The sequence below is a fragment of the Pongo pygmaeus genome, chromosome 6 (assembly GCF_028885625.2).
Source record: "Pongo pygmaeus isolate AG05252 chromosome 6, NHGRI_mPonPyg2-v2.0_pri, whole genome shotgun sequence".
Lineage (NCBI taxonomy): Eukaryota > Metazoa > Chordata > Mammalia > Primates > Hominidae > Pongo > Pongo pygmaeus.
The window spans coordinates 116,157,602-116,184,100 of NC_072379.2; the positions used below are offsets into that span (position 1 = coordinate 116,157,602).

The 26,499-nt window shown below is 35.9% G+C and overlaps 1 long non-coding RNA gene across 2 annotated transcripts in view; it reads left to right on the forward strand.

Annotated features, from left to right (window-relative positions):
• LOC129040732 (uncharacterized) overlaps positions 1-26,499 on the forward strand; it is a 55,080-nt gene that overhangs the window by 22,354 nt on the left and 6,227 nt on the right. Inside the window, exons 5-7 of one of the 2 annotated variants that reach the window (XR_008503718.2) lie at positions 5,235-5,323; positions 5,529-5,674; positions 23,487-23,571. This is a non-coding gene — a long non-coding RNA (uncharacterized LOC129040732). The remainder of the gene's footprint in view (positions 1-5,234; positions 5,324-5,528; positions 5,675-23,486; positions 23,572-26,499) is intronic. The other variant, XR_010126975.1, reaches the window with a different exon arrangement.

Consider the following 26,499-nt stretch of genomic DNA (forward strand, 5'->3'; position numbering starts at 1 on the left):
TTTGAATACTGTTTGATAACAGAATACTAGGTTCCATGAAAGAGCATGTATTTTCTCTATTCCAGAGTATTATGGGTTTTACCTCTAGCTTCTCAGGAGCTCTTTAAGTACTGGAAGTAATATGTAGTTTTTGTGAAACAAATTACATGTACATCCAGGATTAAAAATATATACTCTACAGTAATAAGAATGTACTATAAAATGTCTGGGTAGAAATTGGAAACACAAAAGAAGATTAAGAAATAAAATTATTTAGCAAGATGATATTCACAAATTATTTTTCCAAGCACACATTAATATTCTACCATTGGCTGACTGAAATGTATATCTTATCATTACAAATAACTTCTGTGTAATCAATCCACACAAGGCATTCCAGTGGAGGTCCTTGTTGATTACAGATTGCCCATTTTTACTTCAAGGTCGGGGAAGCGGATAGAATTTGTAATGAATGATATAATTGTTGAACATTTAAACAAACACAGTCTATTTGGAGGTGAACAGTATGATTTACGTAATGGGAAATCATGCCAACCGATCAGGTTTGGTTTAATAAAATGATAAATAGCTATTTGAAAAAAAAAGAGGAACAATTAGATGTAACTTATTAACATTAGAAAAACTACCTTTGACAAAGTCTCCCTTTTTCCCTGCTGTGCCCTATCATCCCCACACACATCCTAGCACACACACATCTCCTGCAAACTGTGTCTTAAAAAGATACACTGTAAGATTGGAGGAAATGCTTTATTTTATCTAGAAATTGACTAAGAAACCAGGAATGAAGAATTGGAACAGTTGCTTTTTAAAAAAGAAAACTGGTAGTTGGCTTCCTCAGTAAGAGGTACTGACATTAATCTAAAATGTTTACAGATCGAGCACTTATATTAAATCTCTGAGTTCACAATTGTGTTAAACAAGTGATTTTTATATGTAAAAAAAATTAACAAAGAGGTTTTAAAAGTCTGAGATGCCAGGAGAGAGAACAGAAAGAAGAGAGTTGAACTTTCGTATGGCTAAGTATAAGATAAGGTGTATGACTAGAAATAATACAAATTATAATTGTGGGGACATGATCTTATGAGAGTGTAGACCTTCCCTACAGATTTTTGGAAGTTAAAAATGATGGTTCACATTTAAAATATTTTTTTTTCATAATCAAGTTTTATTTTATTTTTTTATTTTTATTTTTTTATTTTATTATTATTATACTTTAAGTTTTAGGGTACATGTGCATAATGTGCAGGTTAGTTACATATGTATACATGTGCCATGCTGGTATACTGCACCCATTCACTCGTCATTTAGCATTAGGTATATGTCCTAATGCTATCCCTCCCCCCTCCCCCCACCCCACAACAGTCCCCAGAGTGTGATATTCCCCTTCCTGTGTCCATGTGTTCTCATTGTTCATTTCCCACCTATGAGTGAGAATATGCGGTGTTTGGTTTTTTGTTCTTGTGATAGTTTACTGAGAATGATGATTTCCAATTTCATCCATGTCCCTACAAAGGACATGAACTCATCATTTTTTATGGCTGCATAGTATTCCATGGTGTATATGTGCCACATTTTCTTAATCCAGTCTATCATTGTTGGACATTTGGGTTGGTTCCAAGTCTTTGCTATTGTGAATAGTGCTGCAATAAACATACATGTGCATGTGTCTTTATAGCAGCATGATTTATAGTCCTTTGGGTATATACCCAGTAATGGGATGGCTGGGTCAAATGGTATTTCTAGTTCTAGATCCCTGAGGAATCGCCACACTGACTTCCACAATGGTTGAACTAGTTTACAGTCCCACCAACAGTGTAAAAGTGTTCCTATTTCTCCACATCCTCTCCAGCACCTGTTGTTTCCTGACTTTTGAATGATTGCCATTGTAACTGGTGTGAGATGGTATCTCATTGTGGTTTTGATTTGCATTTCTCTGATGGCCAGTGATGATGAGCATTTTTTCATGTGTCTTTTGGCTGCATAAATGTCTTCTTTTGAGAAGTGTCTGTTCATGTCCTTCACCCACTTTTTGATGGGGTTGTTTGGTTTTTTCTTGTAAATTTGTTTGAGTTCATTGTAGATTCTGGATATTAGCCCTTTGTCAGATGAGTAGGTTGCAAACATTTTCTCCCATTTTGTAGGTTGCCTGTTCACTCTGATGGTAGTTTCTTTTGCTGTGCAGAAGCTCTTTAGTTTAATTAGATCTCATTTGTCAATTTTGGCTTTTGTTGCCATTGCTTTTGGTGTTTTAGACATGAAGTCCTTGCCCATGCCTATGTCCTGAATGGTATTGCCTAGGTTTTCTTCTAGGGTTTTTATGGTTTTAGGTCTAACGTTTAAGTCTTTAATCCATCTTGAATTAATTTTTGTATAAGGTGTAAGGAAGGGATCCAGTTTCATCTTTCTACATATGGCTAGCCAGTTTTCCCAGCACCATTTATTAAATAGGGAATCCTTTCCCCATTGCTTGTTTTTGTCAGGTTTGTCAAAGATCAGATAGTTGTAGATATGTGGCATTATTTCTGAGGGCTCTGTTCTGTTCCATTGATCTATATCTCTGTTTTGGTACCAGTACCATGCTGTTTTGGTTACTGTAGCCTTGTAGTATAGTTTGAAGTCAGGTAGCATGATGCCTCCAGCTTTGTTCTTTTGGCTTAGGATTGACTTGGCGATGCAGGCTCTTTTTTGGTTCCATATGAACTTTAAAGTAGTTTTTTCCAATTCTGTGAAGAAAGTCATTGGTAGCTTGATAGGGATGGCATTGAATCTATCAATTACCTTGGGCAGTATGGCCATTTTCACGATATTGATTCTTCCTACCCATGAGCATGGAATGTTCTTCCATTTGTTTGTATCCTCTTTTATTTCCTTGAGCAGTGGTTTGTAGTTCTCCTTGAAGAGGTCCTTCACGTCTCTTGTAAGTTGGATTCCTAGGTATTTTATTCTCTTTGAAGCAATTGTGAATGGGAGTTCACTCATGATTTGGCTCTCTGTTTGTCTGTTATTGGTGTATAAGAATGCTCGTGATTTTTGTACATTGATTTTGTATCCTGAGACTTTGCTGAAGTTGCTTATCAGCTTAAGGAGATTTTGGGCTGAGACAATGGGGTTTTCTAGATATACAATCATGTAATCTGCAAACAGGGACAATTTGACTTCCTGTTTTCCTAGTTGAATACCCTTTATTTCCTTCTCCTGCCTAATTGCCCTGGCCAGAACTTCCAACACTATGTTGAATAGGAGTGGTGAGAGAGGACATCCCTGTCTTGTGCCAGTTTTCAAAGGGAATGCTCCCAGTTTTTTCTCATTCAGTATGATATTGGCTGTGGGTTTGTCATAAATAGCTCTCATTATGCACCAAGCGGACCTAATAGACGTCTACAGAACTCTCCACCCCAAATCAACAGAATATACATTTTTTTCAGCACCACACCACACCTATTCCAAAATTGACCACATAGTTGGAAATAAAGCTCTCCTCAGCAAATGTAAAAGAACAGAAATTATAACAAACTGTCTCTCAGACCACAGTGCAATCAAACTAGAACTCAGGATTAAGAAACTCACTCAAAACCACTGAACTACATGGAAACTGAGCAACCTGCTCCTGAATGACTACTGGGTACATAACGAAATGAAGGCAGAAATAAAGATGTTCTTTGAAACCAATGAGAACAGAGACACAACATACCAGAATCTCTGGGACACATTCAAAGCAGTGTGTAGAGGGAAATTTATAGCACTAAATGCCCACAAGACAAAGCAGGAAAGATCCAAAATTGACACCCTAACATCACAATTAAAAGAACTAGAAAAGCAAGAGCAAACACATTCAAAAGCTAGCAGAAGGCAAGAAATAACTAAAATCAGAGCAGAACTGAAGGAAATAGGGACACAAGAAACCCTTCAAAAAATCAATGAATGCAGGAGCTGGTTTTTTGAAAGGATCAACAAAATTGATAGACTGCTAGCAAGACTAATAAAGAAGAAAAGGGAGAAGAACCAAATAGACGCAATAAAAAATGAAAAAGGGGATATCACCACCGATTCCGCAGAAATACAACCTACCATCAGAGAATACTACAAACACCTCTATGCAAATAAACTAGAAAATCTAGAAGATATGGATAAATTCCTCGACACGTACACCCTCCGAAGACTAAACCAGGAAGAAGTTGAATCTCTGAATAGACCAATAACAGGCTCTGAAATTGTGGCAATAATCAATAGCTTACCAACCAAAAAGAGTCCAGAACCAGATGGATTCACAGCCGAATTCTACCAGAGGTACAAGGAGGAACTGGTACCATTCCTTCTGAAACTATTCCAATCAATAGAAAAAGAGGGAATCCTCCCTAACTCATTTTATGAGGCCAGCATCATCCTGATACCAAAACCGGGCAGAGACACAACCAAAAAAGAGAATTTTAGATCAATATCCTTGATGAACATTGATGCAAAAATCCTCAATAAAATACTGGCAAACAGAATCCAGCAGCATATCAAAAAGCTTATCCACCATGATCAAGTGGGCTTCATTCCTGGGATGCAAGGCTGGTTCAATATATGCAAATCAATAAGTGTAATCCAGCATATAAACAGAACCAAAGACAAAAACCACATGATTATCTCAATAGATGCAGAAAAGGCCTTTGACAAAATTCAACAACGCTTCATGCTAAAAACTCTCAATAAATTAGGTATTGATGGCACATTTAAAACATTTTTAATTTTATCTTTATTGTAGTGAAATATACATAACATAAAATTTACCATTATAACAATTCTAGTGGCATTAAATATATTTCAGTGGTATTAAGTATATTCACAATATTGTACAGCCATCAGTGTCATCCATTTCCAGAACTTTTTCATCATGCCAAACAGAAACTTTGTATCTATTGAACAGAAACTCCCCATTCCCCTTTACCCCTCATCCCCTGGTAACCTCTACTCTCTCTGTCTCTATGAATTTGCCTGTTGTAGGTACTCCTATAGGTGGAATCATATAATATTCATCCTTTCATGTCTGATCTGTGTCACTTAGCATGTTTTCAAGGTTCATCCATATTGTAGCATGTATCAGAACCTGATTCCTTTTTATGGCTGAATAATATTCCATTGTATGTATGTTTTCTTTTATCTTTCCTTTTGTAGACAAGATCTTGCTCTGTTGGCCAAGCTATAGTAGTGCAGTGGCACTCTTGTAGCTCACTGTAACCTTAAACTCCTAGGTTTAGGCGATCCTCCTGCCTCAGCTTTTCACAGCACAGGAATTACAGATGTGAGCCACCGTGCCTGGCTTATATGTTTTCTTTAAAAAGTAAGTATATACTATCAGCCGTGCACTATGTTAAATATTTTATGGCCAATATCTCATTTAATCCTCACAACAGCGAATAGAGTAGATAATATTATTATCTCCAATTTATAGATGAGAACACTTTGCCCTAGAAAGTTTAAATAACATATTTTAGTAAGTGGTAGAGATGGGATTTAAACTAGGTCTGTTTATCTCTACTGTTCAGTTGCCAATCCTGAACATCAAAAACTATATGAGGGCAGAGGAAGATGGTAGAATAGAAGCCTGTGCCGTTCGTCCCCCTCACTGGAATACCGAATTTTAACAACTGTCTTCACACAGAAAAGCACCATCACAAGAACCGAAAATCAGGTGAGCAATCACAGTACCTGATTTTTACTTCGTATTGTGGAAAGAGACATTGAGGAAGGCAGTCTTGAATTGCCGATGCCACCCCCCCCTCGTCCCCCAGCAGAAGCCAGTGTGGTGCAGGGAGAGAATTTGTGCACTTTGGGGAGGGAAGAGCAAGGCGAATGGGGAACTTTACCTTGAACTCAGTGGTGCCCTGTCACAGCAGAGAATAAAGCCATGCTGGGCTCAGCCAGTGCCCGCACAGGGAGGGAGCATTTGGACCAGCCCTAGCCAGAGGCGAATCACCATCCCAGCTTTTGGAATGTGAGTTTCTTGGCAAGCCTTGCCACTGTGGGCTTAAGTGCCCTGGGGTCTAGGTATACTAGAAAGGCTGTCTAGGGCACAGGACTACAATTCCTAGGCAACTCCTAGTGCTAGGCTGGGCTTAGAACCAGTGAACTAGGGTGGCACCTGACCTAGGAAGACACCAGCTGGTGCAGTTAAGGGAGTGCTTGAGCCATCCCTTCCCTAACCCCAGGCCGCACAGCTCACAGCAACAAAAGTGACTCCTTCCTTCTGCTTAGAGGAGAGGAGAGCAAAGAGTAAAAGGGACTTTGTTTTGCATCTTGGATACCAGCTCCACCACAGTAGGATAGGGCACCAGGGAGAGTTGTGAGGCACCCCATTCCAGGCCCTAACTCCTGGATGATATTTCTTGATATTTCAAGGGAATTGCTGCCTTGAAGGGAAGGACCAGTCCTGGTAGGATTCATCACCTGCTGGCTAAAGAGCCCTTGGGCCCTGAGTAACCACCAGTGATAACCTGGGAGAATGCCATGGGCCTTGGGCTGTGAGACGTGCTGGCTGTGTGACTCAACACATTCTTGACTGTGGTGGGAATGGTGAAAGACTCTTTCTGTTTGAGAAAAGCAGATGGGGAAGGTAAAGGGGACTTTGTTTTGCACCCTAGGCAACAGCTCAGTCACAGCGGGGGCAAAGCAACAAGCAGGGGTCCCTGAGTCCAGGCCTAGGCTCTTGGGCAGCATTTATAGACCTCCCCTGGGTCAGAGGAGGAGCTTGCTGACCTGAAGGAGAAGTCCCAGACCTGGCAACATTCACCACAAGCTGGGTGGAAGAGTCCTTGGGCTTTAAACATCACAGTGGCCTGGCCAGAACCCCCTGGGGACCGATGGTGCTAGTGGCCACAGGGAGAGTCTCCTCTGTCTATAGAGAGAGGAGAGAAAGGTGGGAAGAACTTTGTATTATGGTTTGAGTGCCAGCTTAGCCACAGTACAATAGAACATCAGGTAAATTGCCAAGGTTTTTTGACTGCAATCCCTAGCTCCCAGACAGCATCTCTGGACTTGCCCACAGCCTGGGAGAACTCACCACTCTGAAGGGAAAGGCCTTAGGCAAGGATGAACGGCTGTGCTGGCTTCATCTGACCCCACACAGTCCCAGTGGTGGTGGCCACAGGGATGCTTATATCACCACATTCCCAGTTCCAGGTGGCTCAGCACAGAGAGAGATATTCCATTTGTTTGGGAGAAAGGGAAAAGACTAAGAGTCTCTGCCTGGTAATCCAGACACTTCTTCCAGATCTTATCCAAGACCACCAAGGTGGTACCTCTATGAGTCTGCAAAAACCACAGCATTATTGGGCTTTGGGCCCAATTCCCTCAAAATACCTGGAAAGCCTTCACAACGACAGGCATAAACAAGCCCAGACAATGAGGACTGCAATAAATATACCTAACTCTTCAATACCCAAATGCTGACAAACATCTATAAGCATCAACAACATCCAGGAAAACATGACCTCACCAAATGAACTAAATAAGACACTAGAAACCAATTCTAGTGCCTTATTTATGCATCTATAAGCATCAGCAACATCCAGGAAACATCTATAAACAACATCCAGGAAACATATATAAACATCTGTAAGCATCAACAACATCCTAGAAAACATGACCTCACCAAATGAACTAAATAAGGCACTAGGGACCAATCCTAGTGCCTAGAAGCAGACATGTAACCTTTGAGACAATTCAAAAGGGCTGTTTAGAGGAAACTCAAAGAAATTCAAGATAGCACAGAGAAGGAATTCAGAATTGTATCAGATAAATTTAAAAAGAGATTGAAATAATTAAAAAGAATCAAGAAAATTTAGAGTTGAAAAATACAATCGACATGCTGAAGAATGCATCAGAGTCTCTTAATAGCAAAAAGGATCAAGCAGAAGAAAGAATGAGTGAGCCTGAAGACAGGTTATTTGAAAATACACAGTCAGAGGAGACAAAAGAAAAATAGAATATAAAAAAAGAAGCATGCCTATAGGATCTAGAAAATAGCTTCAAAAGGGCAAATCTAAGAGTTAATGGCCTTAAAGATGAGGTAGAGAAAGAGAAGTAGAAAGTTTATTCAATTAGATGATATCAGAGATTTTCTGAAACCTAGAGAAACATATCAACATTCAAGTACAATAAAGTTATAGAATACCAAGCAGATTTAACCCAAAGAAGATTAGCTCAAGCCATTTAATAATCAAACTCCCAAAGGTAAAGGATGAAAAAGGATCCTAAAAGCAGCAAGAGAAAATAAGTGAATTACATATAATGGAGCTCCAATATGTTTGGCAGCAGACTTTTCAGTGAAAATCTTATAGGCCAGGAGAGCATGGCACAACATATTTAAAGTGCTGAAGGAACAAAACTTTTATCCTAAATAGTATATCTAGCGAAAATATCCTTTAAGCATGAAGGAGAAATAAAGACCTTCCCAGACAAACACAAGCTGAGAGATATCATCAACACCAGACCTGTCCTACAAGAAATGCTAAAGGGGGTTCTTCACTCTGTGAAAAAAAGGATGTTAATGAGCAAGAAGAAATCACCTAAAGGTACAAAACTCACTGGTAATAGCAAGCACACAGAAACACAAAGAATAGTATGACATATAATTGTGGTATGTAAACTTCTCTTGACTTCTGTAGAAAGATTAAATGATGAACTAATGGAAACTAATAATGACAACTACTTTTCAAGGCCTAGACAGTACAATAAGACATAAAGAAACAACTAAAAGTTAAAAGGCAGGGTTTTTTTAATGCAATCAGTGTTAAGTTGTCATCAATTTAAAATAATGGACAACGGGCTATAAGATAGTATTGGCAAGCCTTATGGTAACTTCAAATAGAAAAACATACAACAATACACAAAAAATAAAAAGCAAGAAATTAAAGCATACCACTAGAGAAAATCACCTTCACTGAAAGGAAGACAGGCAGGAAAGAAGGAAGAGAAGACTGTAAAACAACCAGAAAACAAATAATGAAATTGCAAGGGTAATATCAATAATAACATATCAATAATAACATTGAATGTAAATGGACTAAATTCTCCAATCAATAGACATAGAGTGGCTGAAAAAAACAAGACCCAATGATCTGTTGTCTACAAGAAACACACTTCACCTATAAAGATACACATAGACTGAAAATAAAAGAATGGAAAAAGATATTCCATACCAATGGAAACCAAAATAGAGCAGGAGTAGCCATACTTATATCAGACAAAAATAGATTTCAAGACAAAAACTGTAAGAAGAGACAAGATCATTATATGATGATAAAGCGATTAATTCAGCAAGAGGACATAATGATTGTAAATATATATGCACCTAACACGTGCATATGTATTTACAATATATATTAATAGCATTGCTGCTGAAATCTACCATATTACCCAGATATATAAAGCAAATATTATTAGAGCTAAAGAGAGAGATAGATATAACCCAATATAATAATAGCTAGAGACTTCAACACCCCACTTTCAGCATTGGACAAATCTCCCACACAGAAAATCAACAAAGAAACATTGGACTTAATTTGCACTGTAGAACAAATGAATCTAATAGATATTTACAGAACATTTCATCCAATGTCTGCAGAATATACATTTTTCTCCTCAGTACATGGATCATTCTTAATAATAGACCATATGTTAGGTCACAAAGCAAGCCTTAAAACATTGAAAAAAATGGAAGTAATATCAAGCATCTTCTCTGACCACAATGGAATAAAACTAGAAATAAATAATAAAAGGAATTTTGGACTATATAGACACTTGGAAATTAAACAATATGCTCCTGAATGCCCAGTGGGTCAGTGAAGAAATTAAGGAAGTTGAAAAATTTATAGAAACAAATAATAATGAAAACACAACATATCAAAACCTATGGAATACAGCAAAAGCAGTACTAAGAGGGAAATTTATAGCTACAAGTGCCTACATCAAAAATGAATAAAAATTCAAATAAATAACCCAATGATGCATCTTAGAGAACTAGAAAAGCTAAAGCAAACCAAACTCAAAATTAGAAGAAGAAAAGAAATAACAAGAAACAGAGCAGAAATAAGTGGATTTGAAAGAAAACAATACAAAAGATCAATGAAACAAAAGTTGGTTTATTGAAAAGATAAACAAAATTGACAAAACTTTAGCCAGACTAAGAAAAATAGAGGACCCAAATAAATAAAATAGATGAATAAATAAAATAAGAGACATTACAGCTGATACCATAGAAATTTAATGATCATTAGTGGCTACTATGAGCAACTACGTTCCAATAAATTGGAAAATCTGGAAGAAATGAATAAATTCCTAGACACATACAGCCTACCAAGATTGAGCCATGAAGAAATCCGAAACCTGAACAGACCAATAACAAGTAAAGAGATGGAAGCCGTAATGAGAAGTCTCCCAGTAAGGAAAATCCTGGGACCCAATAGCATCACTGCTGAAAGCTACCAAACATTTAAAGAAGAACTAATACCAATCCTACTCAAACTGCTCCAAAAAATGGACAAAGAGAGAATACTTCTAAACTAATTCTGTGAGGCCAGTATTACCCCGATACCAAAACCAGACAGAAACACATCAAAAAAGAAAACTACAGGCTAATATCTCTTACAAATATTGCTGCAAATATCCTCAATAAACCAGCAACCAAATTCAATGATATATTAAAAGCTCACTCATCATGACCAAGTGGAATTTATCCCAGGGATGCAAAGATGGTTCAACATAGGCAAATCAATCAATGTGATACATCATATCAACAGAACAAAGGACAAAAAGCATATGATCATTTCAATTGATGCTGAAAGAGCATTTGATAAAATTCAATATCCCTTTATTACAAAAACTCTAAAAATCTTGGTATGGAAAGAACATACCTCAACATAATAAAAGCCACATACAACAGACCGACCGATAGTGTCAAACTGAATGGAGAAAAACTGAAAGCCTTTTCTCTTAGATCTGGAACATGACAAAGATGCCCACTTTCACCACTGTTATTCAAAATAGTACTGGAAGTCTTAGAGCAATCAGGCAAAAGAAAGAAAGTAAGGGCATCCACATAGGAAAGGAAGAAGTCAAATAATCCTTGTTTGTAGAGGATATGATCTTATATTTGGAAAAACCTAAAGACCCCACCAAAAAACTATTAGAACTGATAAATTCAGTAAAATTGCAGCATACAAAAATCAATAGCATTTCTATACGTCATCAGTGAACAATCTGAAAAAGAATTCAAAAAAGTAATCCCATTTAAAATAGCCACAAAAAAGTACCTAGGAATTAACCAGAGAAGTTAAAGATCTCTACAATGAAAACTATAAAACACTGATGAAATTGAACAAGTCACCAAAAAATGGAAAGATATTCCATGTTTACAGATTGGAAGAATCCTAAAATTGATGTGGAATCACAAAAGACCCAAAATAGCCAAGGCTATCCTGAGCAAACAGAACAAAACTGGAGGAATCACATTACCTGACTTCAAATTACTCAACAGAGCTATAGTAACCAAAACAGCATGATACTGGCATAAAAACAGACACATAGACCAATGGAACAGAAAACCCAGAAAAGAGAACTCACAGACAAATCCACACATCTACAGTGAACTCATTTTTGACAAGGTTCCAGGAGCATACACTGGGGAAAAGACAGTCTATTCAATAATTGGTACTGGGAAACTGTATAAGTATATGCAAAAGAATGAAACTAGACCCCTATCTCTTGCCATATACAAGAATCAAATAAAAATGGATTACATACTTAAATACTTACTTAAATTACTTAAATTACATACTTAATTACTTAAATACTTAAATACTTACTTAAATTACTTAAATTACATACTTAAATTACTTAAATTAAATTAATCAAATAAAAATGGATTACATACTTAAATACTTACTTAAATTACTTAAATTACATACTTAAATCTAAGACCTCAAACTATGAAACTACTCCAAGAAAACACTGGGGAAAATCTCCAGGAGTTTGGTCTGGTCAAAAATTTCTTGAGCAATACCCCACAAGCATAGGCAACCAAAGCAAAAATGGACAAATGGGATCACATCAAGTTACAAGGCTTCTGCAGAGCAAAGGAAGCAACAAAGTGAAGAGATGAGATAACCCACAGAATGGGAGAAAATATTTACAAACTATTCATCTGACAAAAAATTAATAACCATAATATGTATGGAGCTTAACTCTATATGAAAAAATCTATTCTGATTTAAAAATGGGCAAAGATTTGAATAGACATTTCTCAAAAGAAGACATACAAACGGCAAACAGGCATATGAAAAAGTGCGCAGCATCACTGATCACCAGTGAAATGCAAATAAAAATTACAATGAGATATCATGTCACCCCAGTTAAAATGGCTTTTTTCCAAAAGACAGGCAGTAACAAATGCTGGCAAGGATGTGGAGAAAAGGGAACTCTTGTATTCTATCAGTTGGAATGAAAATTAGTAAAACCACTATGGAGAATGGTTTGGAGGTTCCTCAAAAAACTTTAACATATGATCCAGCAATCTCACTGGTAGGTATTTACCCAAAAGAAAGGAAATTAGTGTATCAAAGAGATAGCTGCACTCCTATATTTGTTGCATCATTGTTCACAATAGCTAAGATTTGGAAGCAACCTAAGTGTCCATCAACAGATGAATGGATAAAGAAATTGTGTTACTTATTCACAATGGAGCACTATTCAGCCATAAAAAATGAGATTCAGTCATTTGTGACAACATTGTTGGAACTAAAGGTCATTATGTTAAGTGAAATAAGTCAGGCACAGAAAGACAAACATCACATTCTCATTTATTTGTGGGATCTAAAAATCAAAACGATTGAACTCAGGGAAATGGAGAATAGAATGGCGGTTACCAGAGGCTGGGAAGTGGGAAGGTGGCAATGGTTAATGGGTGCAAAAAAAAAATTAGAAAGAATGAATAAGACCTAGCATTTGCTAGCACAACAGGGAGACTATAGTCAATAATAATTTAATTGTACATTTTAAAATAACTAAGGGCATAATTGGATTGTTTGTAACACAAAGGATAAATGCTTGAGAGGATTGATACCCTATTTTCCATAATATGATTATTACACATTCCATGCCTGTACCAAAATATCTAATGTACTCTATAAGTATATACACTTACTATGTACCCACAAAGAATTTTAAAAAGAAATATATAAAGCTATAGAAGAACATGTAGGGAATGAAATTTTAGAGTAAACAGAATTGAAGGATTTTGCTGTTGCAGGAACTAACAAATACAGAATTTTTCTTCTGAATAGATGAAGGTAGAAAGGCAAAATGATTGGAGTTAAACCTTGAAGGATATATTTAGGATAAATAGAATCTTTTTTGATAAATCCTGGAATATTAGAAATAGAGATCTTCCCTTAAAAATTTTCAAAAGGAAAATTTTAAGTAAAGAGAATTACTGTATTATTTAAGAAGTAGAAGTCATGGAGATTGAAAATATAGATAGTTGTAAATAAGGGTTTATATAGGTTCATGTATTCTATTAAGAAAAAATAAGGATATTATGAGACTTCAACCCTAACTTGTTTTTAATTAATTCATTAATTTGTTTGTTTGTTTGTAAAGCCAGGGTCTTCCCATCTTGCCCAGGCTGGTCTTGAATTCCTGGCCTCAAGCAATCCTTAAGCTAATGGCATGTAAGGCAACTATACTGTCCCACATCACATGCTGTAGTCACATCTTTAAAGCCAGATGAATTAGCTTAAAAGTTATCTGTTAAACTTTCAATCTCCAACAAACTGTTCATTAATCTGTACTTTAACACTTCCAATGTTAGGAAGAACACAATTTCATTTCATCATTGGACTATTCAGACATTCTGCTTTTGTTTGTTTGTCTGTTTTCTTGAGACAGAGTCTCGCCCTGTCGCCAGGCTGGAGTGCAGTGGCACCATCTTTGTTCACTGCAACCTCCAACTCCCTGGTTCAAGCGATTCTCCTGCCTCAGCCTCCCTAATAGCTGGGATTGCAGGCATGCACCACCATGCCCAGCTAATTTTTTTTTTTTTTTTTTGTAGAGACAGGGTTTCACCATGTTGGCTAGGATGGTCTCCATCTCCTGACCTCGTGGTCCGCCTGCCTCAGCCTCCCAAAGTGCTGGGATTAGAGGCGTGAGCCACCGCGGACAGCCAGACATACTGTTTTATGTTGAGAGTATATCTTCATCCTTTTACTTTCCAGCCTAGGGTCTTATTCCTTTCATGAGACTATGCAGAGCAAGTCTAATGTTTTCACCCCATGAGCATTTCAAATATTTGAAGACATTGTCAAATATTTCCTACTTTCTTCCTCTTAATCTTAATCATGGCTCAAGATTAGTAGCCATGACTAGAGAGGCCAAGATACTAGAGAATAAAGTTCAGATTTTGCTCTTAAGATGCTTATAGATTTCTAACAGGCTACAAAAGCACTTAACTATAAAGGAAAATATGAATAAATCAGACTTCATTAAAATTAAGAACTTCTTTTCATCAAATGATACTATTAATATAAGTGAAAAGTCAACTTACAGAGAGAAAGAAGATATTTGCAATATACTATGTCTGATGAAGAACTTATATCCAGAATATATGAAGAACTCCTAAAAATCAATAAGAGGTAACATACGAGATAACAGAAAAATGAGCAGATGAATTGAACTGGTACTTCACAAATGAATACATTCAGTTGGCCAATAAACATGTGAAAATGTACTCAAAATTATTAATTATCAGAAAATATAATTTTAAACTACAAAATACTTCTATTTACCACAATGACTGACATTAAAACAAAATCCCTGGTAATACATAGTATTGTCTTAGAGGTGGAACAACTAGAACTCCCATATGCTCTTGGTAGATTGTAAATTATGAATTGGTACTAACACTTTGGAAAATGATGGAAATATTTACTAAAATTGAACATATGCAAATCCTATGACACAGATTTTTTCCTCCTTGCATATTCCTTAAAATGCAAAAACAAAACCATCCAAATATTCATTAACAGTAGGATGATATATTTATCAAGAATACACATACAATGGAACACTATGTAGTAAGGAAATAACTACCTTTATATACAATAACATGAACGAATCCCACAAACACAAATTTAGTGACAGAAGCCAGACACTAGATAGTACATACTGCAATTTCACTTACCTGAAATTCAAAAACATGCAAAACAAATTGATAGTGGTAGAAGTCAGAATAGTTTCTTTTGGGAGGAGATAATTATTGAAAGATGACGGGAGGGAGGCTTCTGTTTTGCTGATTTTATATTCTATTTCTTGATCTAGTGGTAGCTACTTGGATATATTCACTTTGTAAAAGTTTGTTGAGATGTATATCTATGTATCTGTCTCTCTCTCTATGTATATATGACATATATACATATATAGCTCATATATATATATGAATTGTATACTTTTCTGTATGTATATTAAATTTCAAAAAAATTAACTTTAGAAGGAAAAATTGGCCCTAGGTGGGTCTAAAAATTCCAGTTACCTAAAATGTAGGGCTGCCATATTGTGTAATTGGTGAGTCTGTACTTTCATAATAAGCACAATATAAAAATACTGAAACTTATGCTGCACTTAACAAATTAAGTTTTGTATTGGGACAATCTGAAAAATACGCAGAGACAGTCATTTCCTAATCCTTCTCCCCCAGTAAAAGAATTCTAGCTCATCCCTTTTTTAGCATGACAGCTGGGCAGTAAATGAGTCAATCACTGATCCAAATTTGTTTTAGACTGGGGTTTTAGAACATATATGAACTGCTCAATGTAGGCTTGGCACATATCAAGCACCTAAGATATAAATTATTGTCAATTTTTTGATATTTGCATCCCACTTTACTCTTGAGTTTGCTATTAACTGAAATATCAGAGTCTCTTTCACAAATGGTACCACTACAAACCTCATGCTTGTTCCAATTTTGAACCTATGTAGTAATTCCTGTTTTATTTTGGTACAATTTGTTCAGTTTCCAGTCTGTTGAAATCTTTATGGATTGGGATTTACTTAATTTTATATTCAACATTGGTGAAAATGTTGGTCAGGGAGGACTAAAGATAAAGCCCTATAGACCATCCTTATTAACTTCTATCTTGGCTCACAGTGATCCATTAGACCCTTTTGGACATGGTCATTCAGTCAATTATGACTACTGCTAATGGAACTCACATCTAGTCCATGCTTATTTGGTCAATAAGAATGTAAAGATAGAAATGACATAAAATGGCTGAGTGCAGTGGCTCACGCCTGTAATCCCAGCACTTTGGGAGGCCAAGGTGCGTGGATCACCTGAGGTCAGGAGTTCGAGACCAGCCTGGCCAGCATGGTGAAACCCCATCTCTACTAAAAATACAAAAATTAGCCAGGCATCATGGTGGGCACCTGTAATCCCAGCTCTTCGGGAGGCTGAGACAGGAGAATCGCTTGAACGCAGGAGGCAGAGGTTGCAGTGAGCCGAGATCACACCACTGCACTTCAGCCTGGGCAACAAAGAGTGAGACTCCGTTTCAAAAAAGAAAAAAAAAAGAAATGACATAAAATATCTTTCATAATATTTTTAGATGTCTGTTAGATGTTTGTACTCTTATTTTAGCATGATCATTTACCTAAACTTTGTTAAAATAGTGAAATATTTCCAAAGCCTCCTAATTTTTTTTACTCCAATCCTAACTCACAGGCAACATTTAATGTATGAATATTGCTTCCAAGAAGAGTGGTGGGATAATATGATGGCAAATTAATCTGGTATAATGAAAAATTTTATAACACTAAATTTTTTTTGTATAAAAGTGTGTGTGCTTTTCCGGGATGTTGTTTGAAGCTTCTTTACTTTTCACTTTTCTCTTTTCACCAGCAGAGGGCAGGTAAGGAAGAGAGAAGAAAATACTATAAAAGTATCTCGTCCTCTATTCAACTATTTAAAACACTTCTCTATTTACAAAGTGAGCTATTTTGTTTTCTCTTTAGTTATGCTATTTTGAAAATAATTGATCTAAGTATAAATTTTAATTTCTTACATATATTTGGTTTAATGAATCTCCAATGAAATTAGTACTTTGAATTTTTAATTGTTTATAAACCAATTATAAATTCAGACTTGAAAAGTCTGAATATTCTTTATATTTTGAAGTGATAAAAAATGTCCCCTTTTATTTTGGGTAATTCAATTAATTAGACTTTTTCCTTTTATGGTTTTCTAATTCAATTATGGGTAAGTTTATGTGAATATTTTCCATAGACATCTTAACATAGCCATTTGGTCATTTCCTTCAACATGCAGAGTTGTTAAGCATGGTTTTCAGTTTTATTAATCAAGTAATGTATCTTATAAACATAATTGAAGGAAACTCAAATGGGATGTGATGGAGTTTTGTTTTGTTTTTGTTTTTTCAATAATAAACCTTACAGGAATGTTTAAATATAGTTTTAGTAGTATATTAGGATGTTTTCTCTTGAAACTTTAAAATTAATTAATAATAAAACATCTTTTTCAAAACATTAGATGATATGATAAACTATGTAATTCAACAGTTCAGAACAGCTTGCATGTAACCTTTGTTAAATCAAAAGTCAGGTGGCAACCTGGATTTTTGCCTTTTCAGCTTGAATAATGGCATTGTTCTGGAAGCACAGTAGTGGAGAAAGATTGAGTAATTCCTGGGAAGATAAATTCCCATACTGCTTATTCCAAGTACTAGAAATTACTTCTTTCCTTTGCTTATTGATTACCTCGTCTTTAAGAATCTCTTTTTAACTGTCAGGCAAGTTTATGTATGAGGACTCCCCTTGGTCATACTAAGGAATATTTCCAAATACTGGACAAAAATGAACTTCCTCAGGTCACCTAATGAATACAAGCTTATAGTTATTATAGCTTAGAACATAGGTGTAGGGGAGAAAACAAAGAAAGGATCCCCGGGACTAAGCAAAAAGGAAATTCTTCCAGTTAGGCAGAGTGATGAAGCTTCAGGCCTAGGGTTGCTGTGATAGCCTCTTTACTGATTGTCCATACAATGTCTTCCTTTTCCACTAGGCCACCATGTGTATTTATTCTACTTTTTTCTTTCTAAAATGCAACACGTTGATGTTATTTCCTTACTCAAAACTCCATACTAACTCCCTTTTGCCAATGATAGTAGGTGTGGGACTTCTTTTTCTGCCATTTCAGACTCTGAACAAGGTCTCAATCTGATTTTCCACATTTACTCCTTCCTCTGCTTTTCACAAACCATGCAAACAGTGCTATTTCAAAAGTATGTCCCTTTCCACTCATGTCGTTCTCAGTCATCTCTGCCTGTCAGAGGCCCCTTGTCTTTCTTTTTATTTAGTTTAATTAAATTAATTAATTTATTATTATTATTATACTTTAAATACTAGGGTACATGTGCACAACGTGCAGGTTTGTTACATATGTATACATGTGTCATGTTGGTGTGCCCATTAACTCGTCATTTACATTAGGTATATCTCCTAATGCTATCCCTCCCCCCTCCCCCAACCCCATGACAGGCCATGGTGTGTGATGTTCCCCATCCTGTGTCCAAGTGTTCTCATTGTTCAATTCCCACCTATGAATGAGAACATGTGGTGTTTGGTTTTCTGTCCTTGTGACAGTTTGCTCGGAATGATGGTTTCCAGCTTCATCCATGTCCCTACAAAGGACATGAACTCATCCTTTTTTATGGCTGCATAGTATTCCATGGTGTATATGTGCAGTGGCCCCTTGTCTTTCAAGATCCATTGTCAATGACATTTTCTCCTGAAGACATATCTTATTCTTAACTGGATGATCTTTGGTGTCTTTAAGTCTCATGGCTATTTGTATCGCTAGAGTGGCCCTCATCATATTCTATTATCTATTATTGGTATTTGTATATTTGTTTCTCTTTATATGCCAACTATAAACTCCTTGATAGTAGGGACTGTGTCTTGGTGTCCCCAGAGATTAGCATGATGTCCTGCAACTGGCAGAGTCATTCAGAGACACCAGGGCTCTTTGTATTTTTTCAGGCCTTCAGTATATTAAAAACTGAAAAATGCCAGGTTACAAAATTGTGGCTTATTTTAAATGTTATGTCAAAAAATGGATGTGATGAAAACACATACATGCCCACAATAATCCCCAATGTAATTGTGTGCTGCTTAAGATAATTATAGGATTTCTAAAATATTTAACTCATGCTATTTTTAAGTTGGCATAGTCTGATAACTGTACACAAGTGTAGTGTTGTATGTTTTGCGTGTTTTCTTCTTTCTGTCTTGTCAGTTTACCTCTAGGATTGTTAATCTGAGGCCTTGGCCAACGGACCCTCTGGACTCTCTATGAGGGGCCCTCACATGTAGATCTCTGATAAATGTTCATTGAAATGAATTCAGTTTAATTACACGCCAAAACAATGCTATATATAAATATTATACAATGAATTTCTATTTTTGTGTAATCATATTATTCAGAAATAAGGTTGAAAGTTATTAAAGTCTAATTTAATATCTAAATTTAACTTTCAGTTGTTTTACACTTTGAAGGTCAGAGAACTAGATATTGGGGAAGAGTTCTGGGATACATGTGCAGAAGCTGCAAGTTTGTTACACAGGTATACCTGTGCTGTGGTGGTTTGCTGCAACCATCAACCCAGCATCTACATTAGGTATTAGGTATTTCTCCTAATGCTATCCCTCTCCTTGCCCCCCACCCCCCGACAGGCCCTGGTGTGTGATGTTCCCCTCCCTGTGGCCATAAGTTCTCATTGTTCAACTCCCACTATGAGTGAGAACATGCAGTGTTTGGTTTTCTGTTCCTGTGTTAGTTTGCCGAGAATGATGGTTTCCAGCTTTATCCATTCCCTGCAAAAGACATGAGCTCATTCTTTTTTTATGGCTGCATAGTATTCCATGGTGTATATGTGTCACATTTTCTTTATCCAGTCTATCATTGATGGGCATTTGGGTTGGTTCCAAGTCTTTGTTATCGTGAATAGTGCTGCAATAAATATATGTCTGCATGTGTCTTTATAGTAGAATGATTTATAATCCCTTGGATATATATCCAGTAATGGGATTGCTGGGTCAAATGGTATTTCTAGTTCTAGATCCTTGAGGAACTGCCACACTGTCTTCCATAATGGTTGAACTAATTTACACTCCCACCAACAGTGTAAAAGTGTTCCTATTTCTCCACATACTCTCTAGCATCTGCTGTTTCCTGACTTGTTAATAATCGCCATTCTAACTGGCATGAGATGGTATCTCATTGTGGTTTTGATTTGCATTTCTCTAATGACCAATGATGATGAGGTTTTTTTCCATGTTTGTTCTCTGCGTAATAATGAGTATTCAAATAGGAAGAGAGGAAGTCAAATTGTCTCTGTTTGCAGATGACATGATTGTATATTTAGAAAACCCCATCGTCTCAGCCACAAAACTCCTTAAGCTGATAAGCAACTTCAGCAAAGTCTCAGAATACAAAATCAATGTGCAAAAATCACAAGCATTCCTATACACCAATAATAGACAAACAGCCAAATCATGAGTGAATTCCCACTCACGATTGCTCCAAAGAGAATAAAATACCTAGGAATACAACTTACAAGGGATGTGAAGTACCTCTTCAAGGAGAACTACAAACCATTGCTCAAGGAAATATGAGAGGACACAAACAAATGGAAAAATATTATGCTCATGGATAGGAAGAATCAATATCTTGAAAATGGCCATACTGCCCAAAGTAATTTGTAGATTCAATGATATTCCCATCAAGCTACCATTGACTTTCTTTACAGAATTAGGAAAAACTAGTTTAAATTTCATATGGAACCAAAAGAGAGCCCATCTAGCCATGACAATCCTTAGCGAAAAGAACAAAGCTGGAGGCATCATGCTATCTGACTTCAAACTATACTACAAGGCTACAGTAACCAAAACAGCATGATACTGGTAACAAAATGGATATATAGACCCATGGAACAGGACAGAGGCCTCAGAAATAACACCACACATCCACAACCATCTGATCTTTGACAAACCTGATAAAAGCAATGGGGAAAGGATTCCCTCTTTAATAAATGGTGTTGGGAAAACTGGCTAGCCATATGCAGAAAACTGAAACTGGATCCCTTCCTTACACCTTATAAAAAAATTAAGTCAAGATGGATTAAAGACTTAAATGTAAGACCTAAAACCATAAAAACCCTAGAAGAAAACCTAGGCAATACCATTCAAGACATAGGCATGGGCAAAGACTTCATGACTAAAACACCAAAAGCAGTGGCAACAAAAGCCAAAATTGACAAATGGGATCAAATTAAGAACTTCTTTACAGCAAAAGAAGCTATCATCAGAGTGAACAGGCAACCTACAGAATGGGAGAAAATTTTTGCAATCTATCCATCTGAAAAAGGGCTAATATCCAGAATCTACAAGGAACTTAAACAAATTTACAAGAAAAAAACAAACAGCCCCATCAAAAAGTGGGTGAAGGATATGAACAGACACTTTTCAAAAAAAGTACTCATTTTTACTACCTGATTAACTAGTTATGTATTTCCCTGCACTATGAGGCACATGAAGAGTCAAATTGTATTCTCTATGACTCTCCTGAGTTAGTAACAAAGATGAATGCTTCATGAGAATTAGTATAATTTATTTTTCAAAGCTAGCCTACAGGTGGAAAATAATGAAGAATTCTATCACTTCAATGTATTTAGAAATCATTACCATAAGAGTGCAAACTGATATGAATACTCAATCATTCTTTGTTATTGGACAATATAGCTTAATTTTGCATAGTTAGAGGTATGGGATACCTGAGGAGCATAAATACATGAATTATGTATCTTTGTAATTCTCTTTCTAGTATAGAGCATATAAATTAGGCACACCTGGGAGTAAGAACTCATCATAAGAATTACCATTGTTTATTTTTTTTGACATGTATGTATTTAGATTTTTTTATGATATAATCTCATTCCCTTAGACTAGTTAGTAGAATGATATGTTTCAAGCCCTACTTTGGAAATTAACATGAACCCAACATTTCCTATAAAATTATTTTGTAGTGAAAAGGAGAACAAGAAATGAGTTGTTGTAATTCAGCAGTTAGAAAGGAAATTTGGTTGTTTAAACATTAGGCATCAAGTTTTTCTCCTACCTCCATGCAACTGAGAGATTTAATGCTTTTTCAAGGAGCAGGGTTGATTTAAGGAGGAAGGATAGAGATGGATTGGACATAAGGGGTGATGAGGTTTGAATTAATTAACTTATACTAAATGCAGGTGCTTCTGAAATGTCCTCTGCAAGAATCACTTGTAAGAGATACATAATTTAATACAGAAAAACTTGAAAGATGAAGTTATTTGTGAAATTTATTATTTTAAATGTTAATTTATTTACACTTATTTAAAATGTATCACATGTTAAAAACATTGAAAAATCCATAATAGCACTAAAGGTTTTTCTATGACTGGAAGTAAGTTGTAATTTGAATAACTCATCCTCACACCTCTTTCATATTCTCATTTTTATCCACAAATTTTTATATTCACTAAAAGTAAAAAGCATTTTGTTAACCTACAATTTGTTTTTAACTAAAGCACACGAAAGCGTTTTAAATAAATCACAATAGAATTTAACCTTGGGAAAACTGAATATCAATATGCAGATGTGATAAAAATAGGATTTTATGGAAAAAGGTGAGGACAGTTTCATAAAACCTAAGGAAAAATTTCAAGAAGACAGTTTGTACATGCAAAAATATGCCTGAGGCTGGGCACGGTGGCCCATTCTTGTACTCCCAGCACTTTGGGAGGCCAAGGCGGGAGGATCACTTGAGCCCAGGAGTTTGAGACCAGCCTGAGCAACACTGAGAGACCTCATCTCTGCAAAAAATAAACAAAATTAGCTGGGTGTGGTGGCACATGCCTGTAGTCCCAGCTACCCAGGAGACTTAGGTGGGAAGATTGCTTGAGCCAGGGAAGTCGAGGTTGCAGTGGCCTGAGATCACCCCACTACACTCCAGCCTGCACGATAGAGTGAGACCCTGTCTCAAAAAACAAACAAACAAAAAATATGCCTGAAAGGATAGTTTTAATACTGCCCAGTACTTTTCAGTTGAGTAGGCATGTATATGTCCAATAGACATCTGAAAATACACACTTATTTGTGGACAAAATCCTGTTAATTATATAATTGTGAAACATGTCCCAACCATGTCAAAGTCTCCAATGAAAATTTAAAATTTATCTTATTTGGAAGGACTATAAATTTTAATATTTCTGTGCAATATTATAAAACAAAACCCACTACGTGGCTTGATTTATATATATAACCACATGGAATTTCGTACTGAAGCCCAGCAAAACTTCCATTACCCTCCACATCCATAATTTATCCTTCACTCTTTCTGCCAACCACAGGTGTTGGACAATGATTTGAGGTCTTAGCCTGAACTTTTGAATGAGAGGTGCCCCATCAACTGGACTTCTCCTGAGTGTTGAAAAGGTAAGAGGGTTTTGCCTCTTTATGCACTCCTTTCTTACTATTTGCATTATAACATAACTCTCTCAGAACTCAAGGGAACAAACCATACAGTCTCTTTTGCTAAATGCCAAAAATCAAGAAGCCCGTTGGAGTTTTCAGTCCAAATTATTTCACAAGTGTTACACAGTAGAAAACTTTCCTGGTGGCTCACGCCTGTAATCCCAACACTTTGGGAGGCCGAGGTGGGTGGATCACGAGGTCAGGAGTTTAAGACCAGCCTGGCCAAGATGGTGAAATCCCATCTCTACAAAAAATACAAAAATTAGCCAGGCATGGTGGTGGGCACCTGTAATCCCAACTACTGGGGAGGCTGAAGTAGGGAATTGCTTGAACCTAGGAGGCAGAGATTATAGCGAGCTGAGATCGCGCCACTGCACTCTAGCCTGGGCGACAGACCGACTCCATCTCCAAAAAAGAAAAAAAAAAAGAAAAAAAAAAAAGAACAATAACAAAAAAACCAAAACAAAAAACCCCCCCCTTTTTTTTTGTCTCAGTTTGAGGTCTCTTGTTACAAATTTAAAGAAAATTAATTTTACAATTTCCTATTCTCAATGATTTTGATTTACTGACATTTTACCCTACAACAATATAGTAAAAAAGTGTGGTCATGGGATTGGTTAGACCTAATTCAGGACTACCAATACTAGATGTGAGGCTATAGGCAGGTGTGTTAAAGATTCTTTGGAATCTTATTTTACTCAAGAGTAAAATAGTATGTGTAGTAATAATTATTTCATAAGTATATTGAGAGCATTAAATGGGGAATAACAACCACATAAAAGGCTTAGCATATTAGAGACTTAATACAAATCAATTTCTTGCATTTTGCTTATCCTGGATATATCGTGGGTTTGCTTCAGATTGGAAAACAAGACAGCAACAAAGATCCATGTTTCATGCTTCAATGACTTAAAATATTAGTTGTTCTGGCCAGGTGCAGTGGCTCATACCTGTAATCCCAGCACTTCGGGATGCTGAGGTAGGATGATTGCTTGAGCCCAGGAGTTTGGGACCAGACTGGGCAACAAAGTGAGGCCCTGTATCTACAAAAAATAAAAAACGTAGCCAGGCATGGTGGTGTGCACCTGTGATCCCAGATACACGAGATGCTGAAGCAGGAAGATTGCTTGACCTTAGAAGGTTGAAGCTATAGTGAGCCTTGTTTATGCCACTGCATTCCATGTATTAGTTGTTCTACAAATAAAGATATTTTATTTTTAAAACATGTTTTACTAAAAGTTTTTCAATAAGGATGTAAAAACTATTAATGATCAACTTTGACTACTTCCAAAATGCTTTTTTTGAGTGAAATGTTACACCTCTTTGTTAGTTCATTGCAATAATACTTAAATATTTAAAATTGAAAGTCAGTAATGGTAAATATAGAAGAATTAGAGGATAAAATGAGTGGAGATATGGAAAAGTACAGATTGAATATAATTATTTAAGTAAAATACTTTCCTAGAGAAAATAGAAAATAGAACTTTGAGGTTGAATGTCTTTTAATGTAATGTTTTTCTCGAATCCAAGTGTTTTTACAGTATACAATAGGAGTAGAAATTTGTCACCACTCTGTGGCCAAATTCACTTTTTCTTTCTTTTTTTATTTTTACATTAAAAAAATTTTTACTTTAAGTTCCAGGATACATGTGCAGGATGTGCAGGTTTGTTACATAGGTAAATGTGTTATTTTAAATTTAATTTAACACTTTTTATTTTTAAGTCATACAACTCTCATAGCCAGTAGTTAATATTACCTTGAAAGTTTGGTATGGTTGATGAATTGCATCCTGTTAATAATTGCTACAGATTTTTGAATAATTGCAGACCAGTTTGATGGTCCTGGGTTGGCATAAGAACATGATTTACTTTTTCCTGTGAGCTTTCTTGGGATGAAGAAATTTAGTGTTTTTTTTTTTTTAATTTTAAGAAATATTTATTGACTATTTTTTACATGATTTATTTCCCACTGAAAAATAAATCCCACTGGGCATAAAATGTATTTTTTTAAGTCACAGAGTAACCCAACTTGAAGCTAGTTTTTCAGACTTAGGCAGTTCATGCTGTAAGCCTTAGATCTCATGGTCACCCTTGCAAGAGAAATATCTAATTGAAAAAAAAATATGAAGGGTATTAATTTTGAAAGTGCTAAAATGACATAAAGGGATCTCACTGGGCTTGAGATATTAAGTATTAAAATTGTTAAAGTTTTAAATTGTTAGTAACTTGTTATTGCATAGAAAATGTGCCAAATTTCAGTAAATAAAAAAACTCTTTTTTTAAAATAAAAATTTACAGAAAAATTATGACGATACTACAAAGAGGTTCTGTACAACCCCCACCCAGTTTCTCTTACTATTAACAACTTAAATTAGTATGTTACATTTGTCACAATTAATGAACCAATATTGATACATTAGTATTAACTAAAGTCAGGGTTCCTTTTATTGGAGAATGGTGTTAGAAACTAAGGTCTGGGCACTGTGGTATGGTGGTTGCTATTGAGATGTCGTTACTTTTAGGTTCTCTCTCAGCTGACAGAGCAAAGAAATATATGTGTGTATATTAACCTATGTGTACACATACATCTATGATTATTTCGATATGTAACATCTGTATCTTTATTAAGCTAAATATGAGTTCATATGGTGTCTTCAATTCTGATCAATTACTGTATAGATTATTCTAGCCTCTTCCTCTTGCGTATCTGTAACTTCCTATTTCAAACAGTGAAAAATCTGTCTTCCACTACATACTATCTGCTTACCTAATTTCTCATTTCCAGTTTATGTATACAGTGGTTTCAGAATTATTACATATAGCCCTGTGGGATACAACTTTGTCAACTAGAGTGGTGCTTATGTAGGTTCTTCTACCTTTAGTTTTACT